The sequence below is a fragment of the Pinus tabuliformis genome, chromosome 9 (genome assembly GCF_031772625.1).
Source record: "Pinus tabuliformis cultivar Carrire ecotype Pingquan chromosome 9, CPIR1, whole genome shotgun sequence".
NCBI classification, from domain to species: domain Eukaryota; kingdom Viridiplantae; phylum Streptophyta; class Pinopsida; order Pinales; family Pinaceae; genus Pinus; species Pinus tabuliformis.
In genome coordinates, this window is record NC_142307.1 from 1,664,794,845 (window position 1) to 1,664,814,498 (window position 19,654).

The following is a 19,654-nucleotide window of genomic DNA, read 5'->3' on the forward strand; positions in this document are numbered from 1 at the left end:
AGCAGGCAGATGAAGAGGAAGAGAAGTAAGATATTATAGATGTAACAAACTGGGACACAAAGCTTTTAAGTACCCAGAGAAAGCAGAAACAAGTCAGAGGAATGCCATTGTTTCTCAAGATGAGGGAGAAGCAACAACAACAATAGTGACAGAAGAAGAAAATATATCAGAGAGAGGGGAATATTTGGTAGTTAATAATGTTTCGCTCAAGCTAGTAGAGGAGATAGTTGAAACATCACAAAGAAAGACTTTGTTTAGAATAGTGTGTAAGGTTCAAGGGAAATGTTGTCATATGATCATTGATAGTGGTAACACTGATAATTTGGTCTCTACAGAAGTGGTGGAGAAATTGAAGTTAAAGACAATGAAACATCCAACACCTTACAAGGTGCCATGGTTACAAAAGGGACATCAACTGTTAGTGAATGAACAATGTGAAGTGGAGTTTTAGTTGGGCAAGTATAAAGATAAAATTGTATATGATTTGATGCCAATGGATGTGTGTCACATATTGCTTGGAAGACCTTGGCAATATGACAGAGGAGCTATGCATGATGGGAAAAGAAACACCTACAAGTTTGGAAAGGATGGTGTCAATCATACGTTGTTGCCTCTGCAAGAAGAAGATACATTAGGAAAGAAGATTGATCCAAAAACTCTGTTACTAGGAGGAAAGGAATACTTGAAGCATATTGAAGAGAATGAGGTAAATTTTGTTGTAATTTGCAAGTCCAAGGTAATAATGGCTTCTACTAAAGTTTCTGATTTACCCATTGAAATTCAAGAAATGTTGGAGAACTATTGTGATATTATTGTTGATGATTTGCCTAATGAGTTACCACCCAATAGAATAATTAGCCATCATAGATATTTGATTCCTGGAGCAAGTCTACCTAGTAAAACAGCTTACAGAATGACTCCTACAGAAAATGAAGAGGTTAGGAAGCAGGTGCAGGAATTGCATGATAAAGGGTTGTTCAGAGAAAGCTTGAGTCCTTGTGCAGTACCAACAATGTTGAGTCCAAAGAAAGATGGAGGCTGGAGAATGTGTATAGATTCAAGAGACATCAATAAAATCACAATCAAGTACAGATTTCCTTTACCTAGAATTGAATATTTAATGGATTGCTTCAGTGGAGCAAAGTATTTTTCAAAACTAGATCTTAAAAGTGGGTATCATCAGATAAGGATAAGAGAAGGGGATGAGAGGAAAACTGCCCTTAAGACAAATGAGGGATTATATGAGTGGAGAGTAATGCCTTTTGGGTTGTCAAATACGCCAAGTACATTTATGAGACTCATGAATGAAGTTCTTAAAGAGTTTATAGGTAAATTTGTCATAGTATATCTGGAAGATATATTAGTTTACAACAGGTCTAAGCAGGAGCACATAAGACATATGAATTATGTCTTACAAAGGCTACAGTATGAGAAATTATTGCTGAATTTGAAGAAGTGTTCATTCATGAAAGGATAGCTAGTGTACTTGGGTTTTGTTATTTCTGCTAAAGGACTGAAGGTGGATCCAAAGAAGATCAAGGCAATCATGAAGTGGCATTCACCTAAAAGTGTTTTTGAGGTAAGAAGTTTTCATGGTCTTGCTAGTTTTATAGGAAATTTATAAGGAATTTTAGTAAGATCAATGCTCCTATTATTGAGACCATAAAGAAAGATAAACAACCATTTAGATGGACTGCTGAAGCAAAAAAGAATTTCTAGCTATTGAAGAAGAAGATCATTGAAAATCCTATTATGGTTCTACTTGACTTTAGTAAACCTTTCCAAGTAAAGTGTGATGCCAATGGAGAAGCTATTGGAGGTGTATTAAGTTAGGAAGATAGACCTATAACTTATTTTAGTGAAAATATAATGATTCAAAGAAGAAGTACTCTTCTTATGATAAGGAGTTCTATGCAGTTATACAGTCATTGAAGAAATGGAGGCATTATCTAATGTTAAAGGAGTTCATACTTTATTTAGATAACCATGCACTACAGTATATTATGCAGTAGCAAAAGCTTAACCAGAAACATGCCAAATGGGTAGAGTATCTTCAAGGTTTCCATTTTTTCTTGAAGCATATAAATGGCCAATCAAACAAAGTTGCAGATGCCTTAAGTGAGAAAATTGTATTACTTCAACAGAGTCAAATCCAAGTGTTGGGTTTTGATTTTCTTAAAGAATTGTATGAAACATATCCAGATTTTAAAGACTCATTTGAAGCTTGTAAAATCCTATTTTGGTGGATAAGAGTAAATGGTTGGATTACTTCTTACAAGATGGACTATTGTTTAAGAGAAATCAGTTGTGCATACCAAACTGTTCTATGAGGGAGAACTTAATCAAAGAGAAACATAGTGGAGGATTTGCAGGACGTTTTGGTCTAGAGAAGACTTATGAGCAGTTAAACAGATTTTATTTTTGGTTGAAAATTAAATCTGAAGTGGAGAAGTATATGAAAACTTACAAAGTCTATCAATATGCAAAGGGAATAAGCCAAAACACAGGTTTGTATGTTCCATTACCAACTCCATATAGGCCTTGGGATATGGTAAGTATGGATTTTGTTTTGGGCTTACCAAAGACTCAAAGAGGTAATGATTGAATTTTTGTTGTAGCGAACACATTTTCAAAAATGGCACACTTTATTCCATGTTATAAAACTAGTGATGCTTCTAACATTGCTAATTTGTTTTTTAAGGAGGTTGTAAGATTCCATGGGTTGCCTAAGAGTATTGTCTCAGACAGGGATTCCAAATTTGTTGGACATTTCTGGAGGAAATTATGGAAGAAGTTGGGAGCTAAATTAAGTTTCAGCTCTATCTATCATCCACAAATTGATGGACAGATTAAAGTTGTGAACAGGAGTTTGGGCAATCTTTTAATGAGTCTTACTACAGAAAAACCAAAGCAATGGGATCAAGTGTTGGCACAAGCTAAATATGCATATAGTGACTCACCTAACAGGAGTATAGGACAAAGTCTTTTCCATATTGTTTATGGAATGCATCCGAGAGGAGTATCTGAGTTAAGAAACTTGGGAAGAGATGAGATGAGAAGCATAGAGGGAGAAGATTTTTCTTCAGAAATGCAAGCAATACATGAACAAGTGAAACAATAGCTGTAGGATAGTAACATAAAGTACAAAACCAGAGAAGACATGAGAAGAAGAGAGGTGGACTTTGAAGTTGGAGATTTGGCTTTAGCACACCTCAGAAAGGAAAGGTTTCCAAAGAGGGAGTATAACAAATTGAAGTTCAAGAAAATTGGATAGTGCAAAGTATTGAGGAAATTTTCTGCAAATGCCTATGAGATTGAATTACCCCCTGATGTTGGAATATTGCCAATTTTCAATGTTTCTGACCTATATAAGTATGAAGGTGAAACTACAAATGATACAGAAAAGGATCAAGAGACCTAAGAGATTGACTGGGTAAAATAGTTACCCATAGCAAAGGAATTGCAACCAGAACGAATTTTGGACAAGAAGGTGTTTAAGAAAACAAGGGGACGAGAGTACTTCCAGTATTTGGTAAAATGGAAGGATCAGCCAACCGCTAAAGCTACTTGGGTTACAGAAAACATGCTATAGAAACTGGGCAGTTTTGTAGATGAGCTCATGGATAGGAGCCCATGAAGAATTTTGTCCTCAGGAGTCTGATGCAAGAGCATGTGACTTGGAGGGAAAAATCTTCAAAGTTATTCCAAAAAGTCCAAAAAAAATCTACAGGAAAAGGAGTGGGGTCCTTTAGCCATCAATTTCCATGCTTTTCTAGTTTAGCATAGGGATAGAATCTAGGAATAAAATCATGTTGTAATAATTGTTGTATGGATAAGTTGTAGTGGAGGTTCTCGAGGGGGATGTCTCGCACAACTATTAGTCATAATAACTAAGTTTCAGTTTTAGGAACAGGTTGCTAAAATGAACTAGTAGATATGTAATTGGCATGCTATTATACAGGGATTGAGACTAAGTGGGCTTTATCTCTTATTTTATGAAGGAAAGAATATGACATCTCTATATTGGTTGATCTTGGAGACATTGTGATCTTCGAAACCCTCTCTATTCATCTGAACTTACGGTTCTCTATTAATCTGGTATTTTATGTGTAATTTTGGCTTTATTTAGTGTTATCTCCTAAGTTCTTATAACAATGGTTTGGCCTTTCATTTCCAATTAATACTTTGATTAAAGTTTGGTTGAATGTTTTCTTGCATATCAGCGTGTGCTATTTTCCTTATAAGCATCGTTGAGTTCTGTAGACGGAAAATCGGGTTTACACTGTAAAACCATGAAAAACTTAGCCGAAATCAAGTTCAGGACTTGAAATCCTATTCAAGTTTGGTTGATACCCTTATCGGGTCCGTAACGTTATCGCATCGCTGTGTTGAAGTGGGGAAGGGACTAGCCCTTTGAAGCGACGAAGTCCAAAGTGCGACTTTCAGATTCGAAACAATATAAGGGAGGTTTTATAACATATCAAGTCTATGGGCATATTGCATTGCAAGCCTTTAACAGGGAGAGCTTGGCAAGGGACTATGGAATCACTGAATGCGAATTTTCGATAGCCCCATGTGCTATCGCATCGGAAGGGTCGTTGTATTATGTCTAGTTCCTTGGAACTGCCAATAACAATCGTCGATAGTGTTATTCCATTCTTATGGAATAGAACCTCGTTGATAGTGTATTTCATACACAGTTGTGTTAATTCCAATCAAAAGCCCTGCTGATAGTGTAATTCGTAATTTCTATGGAATTACAGTTCCGATAGTGGAAAAGAGGTTCCGTTTGTAAATTGTTCTCGATAACAAGAGTTTGGGCAATTAATAGGAAATGGGTGGTGTTAGTAACCAAAAAAAGGGAAATTAAAAAGCAGTCAGTCTACCAATAGATGACTGATAAACCAATTGAAGTAGAAGGAGGAATTTAGGTAGAGTTAGAAGAAATTATAGCCGGATTTGGAAGGTTGTCTATATCACCTGCACCCAGGCCACCACATACTCAACATGTTATATGATATTCATATATTGATACATGTTTCCATCGATCGTCAATTATGTTCATCCATAGTCAACCATACTTGACCATAGTTAGGTATGCTCACCTGTAGTCAACCAGATTGAACCATAGTCAATCATGTTCTTATAATCATATCCATGGTTGATCAAGCTCACCATGATCAAAACATGGACAAAAAGTTCATTAATATTCAGCCATGGTCAAACAAGTTTAACAATAGTTAATGCAACCATCAACGATCAACCATATTTAACAATAATCAATCATTTTTAATCATTCTCATTGAAGCGATAGTAAGGGGGGGAGCCCCTCAACACACCGATGAGGAAATGGGTTCTAAACATGGCTAAAAAACAACACCTCCAAATCAAGAAGATAATCAGACTCCAAAACCAGCAAAGGATCCCACTCTTTCATTATAGTGGGGTGATCCATGTAGATCCACTAGGTTTCTCTTAAGGAACTATCTCAATTTGATATTCAAGGAAACTCGTTCTCTCTCCACCAAGGACAATACGAAGAAGAGTAAGGTTGCTAGGATTTAGTTGAATACCATCATAACAATGTTACTTATCAATCTAAAACATCGAGTCTCACCCAAAACCTCTCTTTTATAAGACAAAATATATTTCACAATATTTGGCAAGAGAAATAATGGCCATACAATTATATGATTCAACATTTATCCTAGGGATTACACATCCATAGTTCTAGAGCCACTTTTAGGAATAATTCCAAGAAAAGTTTTTCAGATTTTCTCTTTGGAATAATTTCCAAAGAAATATTTTTGGACTTTCTCTAAGGAAACTTTAAAAATAAATTTGTTTTAAAGTCAAGTTGATCTTGAAAGGCTATTCTTTGATTGATTTTCTAATTATAGTGGCTCAACTCTAGTCAAATAATTTGGAGGACCAATTTTGATTGCAGGCATAAATAATTGTGTTAATATCCCTACCATGTGGTTCTATAGCCTTGAAGATTCTGTCATCAACATAAAATGGTGGATTAGAATGGAAATTTTGTTTATATTCATAGAAGTGTGTCTTCCTCACTATATCACTAACCAAGCTACAAACTCTACACTTATAAGGTTTCTACGTATTTCAACAATGATTTGAAAATGACTACAAACCAAAACACACTCATGGTTTTGTTTATGGCTACAACATTGATTCTAACTCGAAGTTTGAGGCTCTATTTCTAGTTGTGGATTATGCTTTCTCCTACATGCTTGATTCATAAGGATTCAAAACTAGAAGGATCATTGTCAATGACTTATGTCATTCCTCCATATGCTTCAGGATTATGCATGAAACATAAATCAATCCTTTGAATAGTAGCTGGGAAATGGACAATCAAAATCGATGAAATAGTAATGTGATGCATTATCAAAATAATATGATAATTTATGTGCAACTATTGTTGCAAATATTATGATAAACTTAATAATATAATTTCTTTTAAAATTTCTCAAAAGATACTTGACTAAGACACCAGAGTTGAGGCACACTCGTGTCTATATTTTCCAATTAAAGGTTGATACCAATTTTTACATAAAAACCTAGTGAGAGTGCTCATGAAAGTATGATGTGTCTTTTTTCAATTGATAATTCAATTTATTTGCTAGTAGGGAATAATTGTCACCCTTTGTAGCACTTTTCAAGGTTTGTTTTTTAAGAAGAGAAATAAATATTGATCATGTGCAGTTCTCCTTGGGGCTTCTTGAATTTAGCCTTTTTGAGGCTTAATCATATCCAATGCCATGGTTATCTTCTTGGGTGTGTCACTCTGGAAGTCAAGGCATCGATAATTTGGTTGATCATGATAGAGAATGGAAGCACACTATGTTGCAAAGTATGCCATTACTCTCAAATACGACTCAATAATAATTAGTGGCCTATATAACTAAGGTTTTTTATGGTTCATTTTCCCAAAAACCCTAATTATTGGGTTTATCTCTAAAATGATGCCAAATTCAACCCCATTTAACTAAGCTTGAATTATGGCGCTAAACAATGTGCAAGTGATATAGAAAATGTCTACTGGAGCAAGTTAGCCAATTATTAAGAACATATAGAGTGGAGATGACCATGATGATTCCTCCAATCATAAAAACAAACCTTCTACTATATTTTTCAATAGTGACAAGGGAAATGAAATTCCCTATGCCACCTACGAGCCCCATCAAGGAGGTAGAAAATTATTTGTTGTTGTCGAATCCAATTGTCTTGAATATAATGGTTGCACAGAAGGCGATGGCATTGATAGTGGAGAGGAACTAGATATTACTAGAAAATAAACATGTACCTTAGAACTATACACACACAAACTAACAATTGTTGGTAGAGATAAGAGATTGTCGGATCTACAAACAAATGCTACCACAAAGGGAAGTTCCAATAGATAACAATCAACACAAAATGCTAGAAAGGATGCCAAAACTATCAAGCCAGACATGATACGATCTAAAGAGAACCTAGGTGTAGGGCTAGTGTAATAAATCGATGGCTCTGATACCAAGGTCTGTTTGCAGACCAAAAATAGAGATTAAATAGCGAATGCATTTCATTATAATGAGATAGATATAAGTACAAGCTATATGACCATTGGATTCCTCTTGTAAGGTCTCTTGGACTCTTCATGGTAATTCTTCCACACCATAACCCTTACAAGTTAGGTGTTTAACATAATCTGATTTTAAGGTCATGATCAAAACAATTTCCAAATTTCTATATAAAACCCCTTCTATATGTGACAAGCGACTTACTCACTTCAATTCTACTAAAATTTAGTAAAATGTGCATACTCTAACTCATTCAAAAGTAAATTTATGACCTCTTTAAAAGAGATACATGATTTTAATATTATTTAAACAAAATTACAATTTATATATTAACCACCAATTGAAAAATAAAATGTTTTTGAAATTTTAAATTACTAATAACAATAATGATAAAATCAAATTTTAAAAGGGATCAAAATACACCACTTTTAAAATAAACTTTCAAAACCTTATAATTTTCACACATAAATCTAGATTTGAGTAAAATGAAAACAACTTGAATGCTATAAGATAAATCCATGGAACAAATATAGAAATCGAAGCATTTGAAATTACGATACCATACATACAGTATAGAGTTGTATTCATTATGTGTCATGCAAGGTCTATGGGAGAGAAGGTTAGCTCCCACTCACGGAAGGTTAGATTTGACTGTTGTAGTGAAATCAATTGGTGGTTCTCAAAATCCAATTACAAATGGCACTCATGTTTATGCTGCACTGTTGGAATTCATGCTCTCCATATTATTATAGAGCATTCTTCATTTATTGGAGTTATAGAATGGTTCTCCTAGCTCTGCATTATTAGTCACACGAAGGATCCGCATAAGTTGATTACGAGGATTTTGATCTCATTAATAGCGATAGGATTTCACTGTGAAATATCATATTTTGGTCTGTGGCTACAGAGGAAAATAATGTTAATTATATGTACTTTTGTTTATTAGTTTGACTATGATGTTTGTTAATTATATGTACTTTTGTTTATTAGTTTGACTATGATGTTTGGAATTAAGTTTTGTTCAAAAAGCTTATTAGTCAAGGCTATCTAGCAAATTTGGCATTCGCTAAACCAACTTACATTTTTAGACCGGCTATATTTTAAATCAATAATTTTTTATATTAAATAAATTAAAAAAAAATAAACAATATATGGCTAAAGATAGATTTAGTAATTATATAATTATATAAGCAATTTAAAAAATATTAAATCAATAATTTTTTCTATATAAAAAAAAATAAAAATCTATCATCAAATATTTAAATTTAACCAGTTTAGATCTATCTTAGTACATATTTAATATAAATTTAGAGGGATTAAATTTCTTTATTTCTTATTAATCAGCTTAGATCCATCTTAGTACATATTTAATATAAACCTAGAGGGATTAAATTTCTTCATTTGTTCATTTTTTTAGAGTGCAAAAAACAATGTGTTATTTTTCATTATTTAAATTATATTTTTGAATGCGAAATAAAATATATATAAAACCAAATACAAATTTCAACAATATTTTTTTTCTTCTATATACAGATAAACTTACACATATGCAGAATAAGCTTCTAGACTTAATAATTATATACATAATTAAAAAAAATATTGAATAAAGTTATGTTGTCCAAATTTTTGGTTTAAATTTGGTTAACCATTTTTTTGAATATGTTTATGTATTTTTATGGTTTAAAAATTAGTTTTATGATATAAATAAATTTAACATTATAAAAAATTTCTAAACAATTCAAAATCACACACAAAACCTCTTATTTGATTAAAATTTTATAAAATTTTGAACAATTTAACCCTTAAAAAAAAGTTTTAAAATGTAAAACACCTAAACTATGTCCTAAAATTATAACTAAAGATATTGATTAACTTAAATTCCAAAAATATTCCACATGTAACTAAGTTTTAGGCAATCGATAAACTACTATACGAACAGGTAAACGCTGACGGATTGAGATTGACTTCTAAATAAAGCTTGTCCTTCTCTCCTCGTGATAAATAGAGATTTTGTGGAAGTCTGAATGTCTCGGCCATTTAATCGTTTTAATTTGCTGCATTGTGATTGGCTGGCTTTTTGGGCATGTGGTATTGATAAGTCATGGTATTGGCCCATGTTATTGTAAAAAAGCTTATTTACAAGTTAATAATTAATAATAATATTGGCACAATGATTAATAATATTAATTTTCACATCATAATAATATTATTAGTATTAATGTTAATATAATGGATATTAATAACAATGTTATTAGTAACATCCAATAATAACATCAACAATGTTACATTATTAAATGTAATACATTAATTATAACATAGATACACTATCATATCATTAATTTAATAATATTACTATATGTAACTAGTCATCTTATTATAATATAATAATTGTATTATTAACATCAATGTTATTATCAATATTAATGCTATTAATAAACAATGTTATGTACATATAGTCATTTTCATGCACAATTAACTTTAGACAACATAGTCAACTATGGATAATTCATTAACCATGGTTAATTGTTGTCAAAAGTTTACATACGTAATTTTGATGGTCAACGTGTTCAAGGTTGAAAATTTTGACTAAAGCTAACAATGTTGGACATTGATTGTTCGTACATAGTCATGCTTTCTTATAATTGGTTATGATGTTCCCTTGTTGAACATGGTTGATGTCACATTGATGCCATTTGTTTTCCATCATAAATGGAATCACAATATGTTCAATAAACAATGTTGTCACAATATGTTGAATAAACAATGATGACACAATATTACGAGCAAAAAATGTCATTGATGTGATGAAAAATAAATGTCGTTGCAATGTGAAAAACAACAAATTCCATTGCATTGTGAAGAATAATATATGTCATTGCAATGAGACGAATGATATATTCCATTGTAATGTGACGAACTATGAACATTGTCACAATGTGATAAACATTGTCTCAATTCGATGAATAATAAACATCATCACAACATGTGGAATAAAAAATAGCATCACAATGTGATCAACAATAAATTTCTTCATTGCAATTTGACTAACAATAAACATCATTCCAATATCTCCAGCCACATATTCCATATGCATCGTAGTATGGGTTGACCATGGTTCATATACATTAACAAAGTGTTAATTTTCAAACATGTTCAAACATTGTCAACTATTATCACCATGGTCAAGGATGGTTACAGAATCTCAATGTTAAAATAGTCAATCATGGTCACATTGGTCAACCATTGAAACATGGTTGACAATCTTTAGGATCATCACATACTCAACGTAGAGAATCATAGTCATCACATTCAACACAATAAACCATAGTCAAGATGTATATCATAGAAAACATTAAAAAAAGTAATCAACCCTAACAAATTTGGTCAGACCTAATCAACCATATTCAGCCCTGCTTGAAACAACTTAATAATGGTTAACGAGGGTCACCATAGTCAACCATGGCCACCATTATCACCCATATTCATTTGTGTTTAACCACATTGTCAGGCATACTCAATACACTCAACCATATTCATATATTGCCAAACATTGCCAACCATGGTAAACCATGTTCAACCATAGTCAGCCATACTTGACCATAGTTAACCATGTTCACCCTTCGTCGACCATACTTAACCATAGTAAACCATGCTCCTATAATTGCATCAATGGTCGAACATGCTCACCATGATCGAACAGACAATAATTTAACCATATTCAACCAAGGTCAAACTAGTTAAACAATGGTCAATCATGGTTAACATGGTCATTAATGATCAACTATACTCAACTACAATTGATCATCGTTATTCCTTATCCCAAAAATCCTACCATGATCACCTACAATAAATCCTTATTAAATCTTGGGAAACCATGGTAAATCCTCTTCAACCTTCTTAACCATTGTTAACCATCATCAACAATTTCCAACCATGGTTTACCTATTAAGCCATCATCAACCATGGTCAACCATTATCAATAATGGTAATCCCGAATCAACTATATTCTAACTATACTTAGCCTTATTTAACCATACTAAACCACAGTGAACCATACATTGAGCATATTCAACCACATTCATCCATAGTTAGAAATAATCGACCATGATACACCATAGACAACTCGGCAAACCATGACAAACTATGGTCAAACATGGTCAAAGAATTTCAAATTAGTCTTTGTGATCGGTAATGATCAAATTTGAAGGGATGGTATTAATTTTAATTAGAATGACATATATTCATGCAAACCTTCCATAATGAAAATCTTTATAAAAATACATTTCAATTGTCAAAAATATATTATCTCTACCTTTCATTTTCAATCAAATTTATTTCTATTAAATAAATTAAATTCCTAAAATTAGATGGTAGGTAAAAAATATTATATTATGACAATATCAAATAAATAATATTGCTAAATATTAGAATTCATATTCACATAATAACGAAATTTATAAATTTTATTAATTATTTTCAAAATGAAATAATACATTTTGTCCCCAAAACAAAGGTGTACTTCAGTGTTTTTCCCCATGATTTTCCATGTATCTCAACTATTGTCTTTAAATCATCTATCCTAAATCTATATTATGTAATCATTGGAGTTGCAAGTTGCAACTGTAATCACAAATTGATATGTTTCTCACAAGCATTCTATATGTGGTAGTGGGTATGAGACGTATTCAATATTTTTGTTGAGGAATTGCATATTGAGAGTATACGCAAGTAAGGAATTAAATTAGGTCCTGGGGTATGGGCAAAGACTATGTGCGGAGGTTTGGTCCCCACAAGTCTTGTGGTCCAATCCTAGGTAGGCCTATGTACGCTTGAGAGTTGCTCCAAGCACAATTCCTTCAATTGAAAAAAAATGTAGGGAATTAAATTTAGTAACTCTAATTAATAAACCTTAGTAACTCCTTATATTGCTAAGTTATGAGTACATAATTCCTAGGTCCATTTTGGGAAGAGAAGTGTCTACCTAGACTTAGAGTGATAAAGAAGTAGGGGTTTTTGTAATCATAAATATAAATGTGTACTAATATTATCTTGGAAAGTGCACTTCGTTGTTCTATATTCCACTTTATAGAAATGAGATGATTATATATTGGTAACAGTCATATATGCATCATAATCCGGTTACATAGAACAACTCTATGTTTTATTCAAGATTCCATGACTCCTAATATAACTACACATAAGCTTTGTACATTTCTATCAATTATGGAAGGCCCATTATTAGTAGCTATCAGAGTGTTAAGGGATGGAAAATACCCAACTACTTAGTGTTATGAACAATGTTCAAGAAGAACTACAAAATAATTCAATACAAGTAGAATTATAAAGCTAGTAGAGATTACAAAGGTTATCTAATTGTTGATTACAAAGGTTATCTAATTACCCGACAAATTAAATATTAGCATATAAGGCATGAATAGTTGTCAATCTAAGTTCTACTTTTTAGTCACATAATTATGTAGAGAAGAGAAAAAAAATGGCTACACATGTAGGATCAAATATGACACTAGTATACAATGGATAAGAAGAAAACATACATAAATATATATTAACTTTAGTCCAATTACAAGGATTTTCAAATTGTTGAGCATTGAAATAATTTGTTAAATACATTAAACCCATACAAGAATTGAAATAGAACAACAAATTAAATATGGTTGGAATGTTGGGCACAAAAGCTTAACAACAATATTATGCACATATAAAATGTGCCATAGAATAGTCACTTCAAGAAATTCTAAGCCACATATGAGGTGAGTAAATTAAGTTGTAGAATATGTATCTCCATTATGTCTTGGCGGGGAACTGTAATGGTATGGAACATGTTGGAAATGTTGTAGAATATGTAACTCCATTATGGCTCGGAGGGGACCTGTAATGGTATGGAACATGTTCGCAATGTTGGAAATACTTGGATGTGGGGTTGAATTAAATCTGAAAGGTGCACATTAAGAAGGATGTAGAAGCAAACCTAGGATAAATATAGATAAAATAGACAATGGGTTAAGAATGGAATTAACCCTTAAATGAAAAAAATCGTGGTAAATGACTAAAAGGAATGGTAGAGAGATTTATTTTTACCTATTGTGAAGCCTTGGTGGCCACAATGTCACCAAAATTGGGAATGGAGGATATTGGTAAGAATATTATAGTTAAGAATTCAATACTTATACATCACAAACTATACTTCTATGACCAACAATGTGAAATAGGAAATAAGGCCACAACGATAACAAGGGGAAATATTAGAATAAGGTTTACGAGTTAAAATTGGGGAAACCCTAAGAAAGACTCCACAAAAATAATATTGCAAGAATTAAGAAAACCAATTAAAATGGAAAACTGAGAAAAAGGCTCTATGACTAAAAGTTGAACAATGATTATAGATGAGATCAATGTCCAGAAAAACCTTGGGGGAATAAACCAAGTGAATTAGAAGAACAAGAATAAGGTTAATTGCACAATCACATGGAAAGGAACCCCCATTCCTTCTAGCTAGTGGGGACCTTTGGCCAAAGCCAAACAAATGAAAATTGTTAAAATTGGGGATTAGAAAACCCTAAACCCCACATAATGGAAACCATTTATTAAAATTAATTAATTTGATTTCATGAATTTGCCTAAGAAAGGCTCAATGTTTAAAATGGAAAAGGAGAATTATATTGTTTTATTTTCCCAAAACTTGAATGAGTTAGGACACCCAAATGAAAGGAAATTAAATTCAAAGTAGGGTAATATATTCTATAGTTGAAACTTCCAGAGGAGAAAGAATAAAATTGTATGAGAGGCTGAATACAAGGCCAAATTGTTAGTGATGATATAAATGTTTATAAACAAAGAGAAATAACAAATGAAAAGAAACAGAATTATGATTTACTGAAACTCTCTTGAGGACTTCATTATGGATTTTATTTGTAAATATGAAACATGTTCAGGAAAAAAAAAGAGATAGCAAATGTAGCAAAGGAGAGTTAGGCCAGAGAGTAAAACCTATGCAGCACTTAGTTGAGTGGTCAGGGAAAACAACGAAATGAGCATGAGGGAAGGACAACCTACCCTAGACAAAACTCTACAACAATTCACCTTCACGATTGGATTACCTTGTGCGATCTTAGCCATCAAAACATAAAGATCACGTGGTATAGGATTTGTGGAATGACATGTAGTGTACCTTTTGGCAAAGACATGTGACTAGCCTTAGATTAGAACATGCCAAATTTTAATAAATCTATGCCCTAGTTTAACCACTTCCAAATGTAAATGCAGAGTAATGAAAAAAAGGGAAAATAATACATAGGAAATTTATCCAGCAGCCGTTCAGGGGATATATATCTATATATATATATATATATATATATATCTATATCTATATATATATATATATATATATATATATATATATATATATATATATATATATGAATATATGAAAATCAATATTTTTGGACATCTAATTTTCTCTTGACACTTTTAGGATGAGCTAGTCCCCTATTAACAGGTTGTGGAGCGTTGAACTTTAACCCTTGGTGATTAGGATGGTCAATAGTGCTCAACCATGGGAAACATGGTCGAATATGGTCAACCATTGTCAACATGGGAATTATGGTCAACCATTGTCAATATGTGTATAACAAATGATGTTACAAATGGTGAACATGATCAACCATTTTGAACATGGGAATCATGTGTCGAATAAAAAATGACATCACAATGTGTTGAAAAATAGATGTCATTGTTGTAATGTGGCCAACAATAAACATAATCAAATGTTTCTAACAAAATTTAGTTTATGAATTGTACTATAGGTTGACCATGGTTCATATATATTAACATAGTTTCAATTCTCATACATGTTCAAACATGGTCAATGTTGTTAGCATGGTCAAAAAGGGTAAAAAAATCTCAATTTTATGATACTCAATCATGGTCACAATGGTCAACCATTTTGACATGGTTGGCCATAGTCAACATAGTCAACTAGAATCATCAAATTCAACAAAATCAACCATACTCAACATATCGAGCATAGAAAACATAATCAACAATGATCAACCATATCTAATTTGGTCAAGCCTAGTCAACCATATTCAACCATGCTTTAAATAACTCAACAATGGTTAATGAGGGTCACCATAGTTAATCATGGCCACCATGATCATCCATTTTCAACCACTTTGTCAAGAATTCTGATGTAGGAGCATGTCACTTGGAGAAAAATCTTCAAACTTATTCCAAAAAATCCAAAAAAATCTACAGGCAAAGGAGTGGGGTCCTTTAGCCATCAATTTCCATGCTTTTCTAGTTTATCATAGGGATATAATCTAGGAATAAAATCATGTTGTAATAATTGTTGTATGGATAAGCTATAGTGGAGGTTCTTGATGGGGATGTTTTGCAAAACTGTTAGTCATAATAACTAAGTTTCTATTTTAGGAATTGGTTGCTAAAATGAACTAGTAGATATGTAATTGGCATGCTATTGTAAAGGTATTGGTACCGAGTGGCCTTTATCTCTTATTTTCTGAAGGAAAGAATAGGACATCTCTGTATTGGTTGATCCCAGAGACATTGTGATCTTCGAAACCCTCTCTGTGCATCTAAACTTATGGTTCTCTGTTAATATGGTATTTATGTGTAATTTTGACTTTATGTAGTGTTATCTCCTAAGTTCTTATAATAGTGGTTTGGCATTTGTTTTCCAATTAATACTTTCGTTAAAGTCTATTTGAGTGTTTTCTTGCGTATCAGTGTGTCTTGTTTTCCTTATAAGCATCGTTGAGTTCCGCATGCAGAAACTCGGTTTTACACTGTAAAAATGTGAAAAGCTTAGCTAGAATTGAGTTTCGAACTTGAAATCCTATTCAAGTTTGGCTGATACCCTTATCGGGTCTGTAACCTTATCGCATCACTGTGTTGAAGCGGGGAGGGACTAGCCCTTTGAAGCACTAAAGTTCAAAGTGCAACTTTCAGATCTGAAACAATATAAGGGAGGTTTTATAACATATCGGGTCCACGGGCATATCGCATCAAGCCTTTAACGAGGAGAGCTTGGAGAGGGACTATGGAATCACTGATTGCGAACTTTTGATATCCCCATGTGCTATCGCATCGGAAGGGCCGTTGTATTATGTCCTATTCATTGGAACTATCGATAGCGACCAACGATAGTCTTATTCCATTCTTATGGAATAGAACCCGGCCGATAGTGTATTTCATACACGGTTGCGTTAATTCCATTCAAAAGCATTGCTAATAGTATAATTCATAATTCCTATGGAATTACAGTTCTGATAGTGGAAAAGAAGCTCTATTTGTAGATTGTTCTCAATAACAAGAGTTGGGGTGATTAATAGGAAAGGGGTGGTGATAGTAACCAAAAAAAGGGAAATTCATAAGCAGTCAGTCTACCAATAGATGACTTATACACCAATTGAAGCAGAAGGAGGAATTCAGCCAGAGTTAGAAGAAATTATACCTGGATTTGGAAGGTTGTCTATATTGCCTACACCTAGGCCACCATTAGTGGTATTAGAGGCCCTTGTGACACTGAATTGAATCTTAGAAGTAGGAGAAGGAAATTTAATATGGCTTTTAGAGTTGGAAGAGGAGGAGGACGTGGTGGAAGAAGATGAACAATTGCAAATGCTGAAGTGATGGAAGATGTGCAACAAATGCAAGCTATATTGGATGCATTAATAACAGGGAGAAATATAGATGATGGAGATGTTAGTGAGCCTGAGGTTGAAGTTGTAGAGGAGGAATCTATAGCAGTTAATCCTGGGATGAGATTCTTCAAGTCAGTGTTGAGATCCACAGCTAGGCCAAAGATTGAGGTCTCAATATATGAAGCAGGACTAAACCCAGAAGAATTGATAGACTAGATTAATGACATGGAGAAATTCTTTGACTGTGAAGAAATAGAAGATGAGAAGAAAGTAACATTTGTTTTCACTAAGCTAAAGGGCCATGCAACACTTTGGTGGGATGGAGCGCAGGCAGAAAGAAAGAGACTTGGCAAGAAACCTATGAAAAACTGGAGCAGGATGGTAGCAAAGCTAAGAGGTAAGGTCTATTATAGTGAAAGAATACACATAGGAATTCTATAAGGTAAGCATAAGAGCTGGACAAACTCAGGGTATAGATGAGAAGGTCGCTAGATATGTGAATGGCCTTAGGATGGACATTCAAGATGAGATAAGTATACACTCTCCTAAAACAATAGAAGAAGCTTATCAAATGGCACTGAGAGCTAAAGAAAAACTCACGAGGAAGCAGTCTGCTAGAGGGAGAGGTACTTTCTAAGGAAGGGGAAGTCAACGTGGTAGAGGAAGATCTACATCACCTAAAGATGGAGCTAGCAGCAGCTCAACACAACATGCACCCACAAGAGGTGATGTAAGAGGCAGAGGGAGTTTTTCTAGAGGAATAGCATGCAGATGAAGAGGAAGAGAAGTAAGATATTACAGATGTAACAAACTGGGACACATAGATTTTAAGTGCCCAGAGAAAGCAAAAACAAGTCAGAGGAATACCATTATTGCTCAAGACGAGGGAGAAGCAACAACAACAGTAGTGACAGAAGAAGAAAATATACCAGAGAGAGGGGAATCTTTGGTAGTTAATAATGTTTTGCTCAAGCTAGTAAAGGAGATAGTAGAACCATCACAAAGAAAGACTTTGTTTAGAATAGTGTGTAAGGTTCAAGGGAAATGTTGTCATATGATCATAGTGGCAACACTGATAATTTGGTCTCTATAGAAGTGGTGGAGAAATTGAAGTTGAGGACAATGAAACATCCAACACCTTACAAGGTGTCATGGTTACAAAAGGGACATCAATTGTTAGTGAATGAACAATGTGAAGTGGAGCTTTAGTTGGGCAAGTATAAAGATAAAATTGTATATGATTTGATGCCAATGGATGTGTGTCACATATTGCTTGGAAGACCTTGGCAATATGATAGAGGAGCTATGCATGATGGGAAAAGAAACACCTACAAGTTTGGAAAGGATGGTGTAAATCATACATTGTTGCATCTGCAAGAAGAAGATACATTAGGAAAGAAGACTGATCCAAAAACTCTGTTACTAGGAGGAAAGGAATACTTGAAGCATATTGAAGAGAATGAAGTAAATTTTGTTGTAATTTGCAAGTCCAAGGTAATAATGGCTTCTACTAAAGTTTTTGATTTACCCATTGAAATTCAAGAAATGTTGGAGAACTATTGTGATATTATTGTTGATGATTTGCCTAATGAGTTACCACCCATTAGAAGAATTAGCCATCATAGATATTTGACTCCTGGAGCAAGTCTACCTAGTAAAGAAGCTTACAGAATGACTCCTACAGAAAATGAAGAGGTTAGGAAGTAGGTGCAAGAATTTCCTGACAAAGGGCTGATCAGAGAAAGGTTGAGTCCTTGTGCAGTACCAACAATGTTGAGTTTAAAGAAAGATGGAGGCTGGAGAATGTGTACAGATTCAAGAGACACCAAAAAAATCACAATCAAGTACAGATTTCCTTTACCTAGAATTGAATATTTAATGGATTTCTTGAGTGGAGCAAAGTATTTTTCAAAAACTGGATCTTAAAAGTGGGTATCATTAGATAAGGATAAGAGAAGGGGATGAGTGGAAAACTGCCTTTAAGACAAATGAGGGATTCTATGAGTGGAGAGTAATGCCTTTTGGGTTGTCAAATGCGCCAAGTATGTTTATGAGACTCATGAATGAAGTTCTTAAAGAGTTTATTAGTAAATTTGTAATAGTATATCTGGACGATATATTAGTTCACAACAGGTCTAAGCAGGAGCACATAAGACATATGAATTATGTCTTACAAAGGCTACAGTAGGAGAAATTATTTCTGAATTTGAAGAAGTGTTCATTCATGAAAGAAGAGCTAGTGTACTTGGGTTTTGTTATTTCTGCTAAAGGACTGAAGGTGGATTGAAAGAAGATCAAGGAAATCATGAAGTGGCCTTCACCTAAAAGTGTTTTTGAGGTAAGAAGTTTTCATGGTCTTACTAGTTTTTATAGGAAATTTATAAAGAA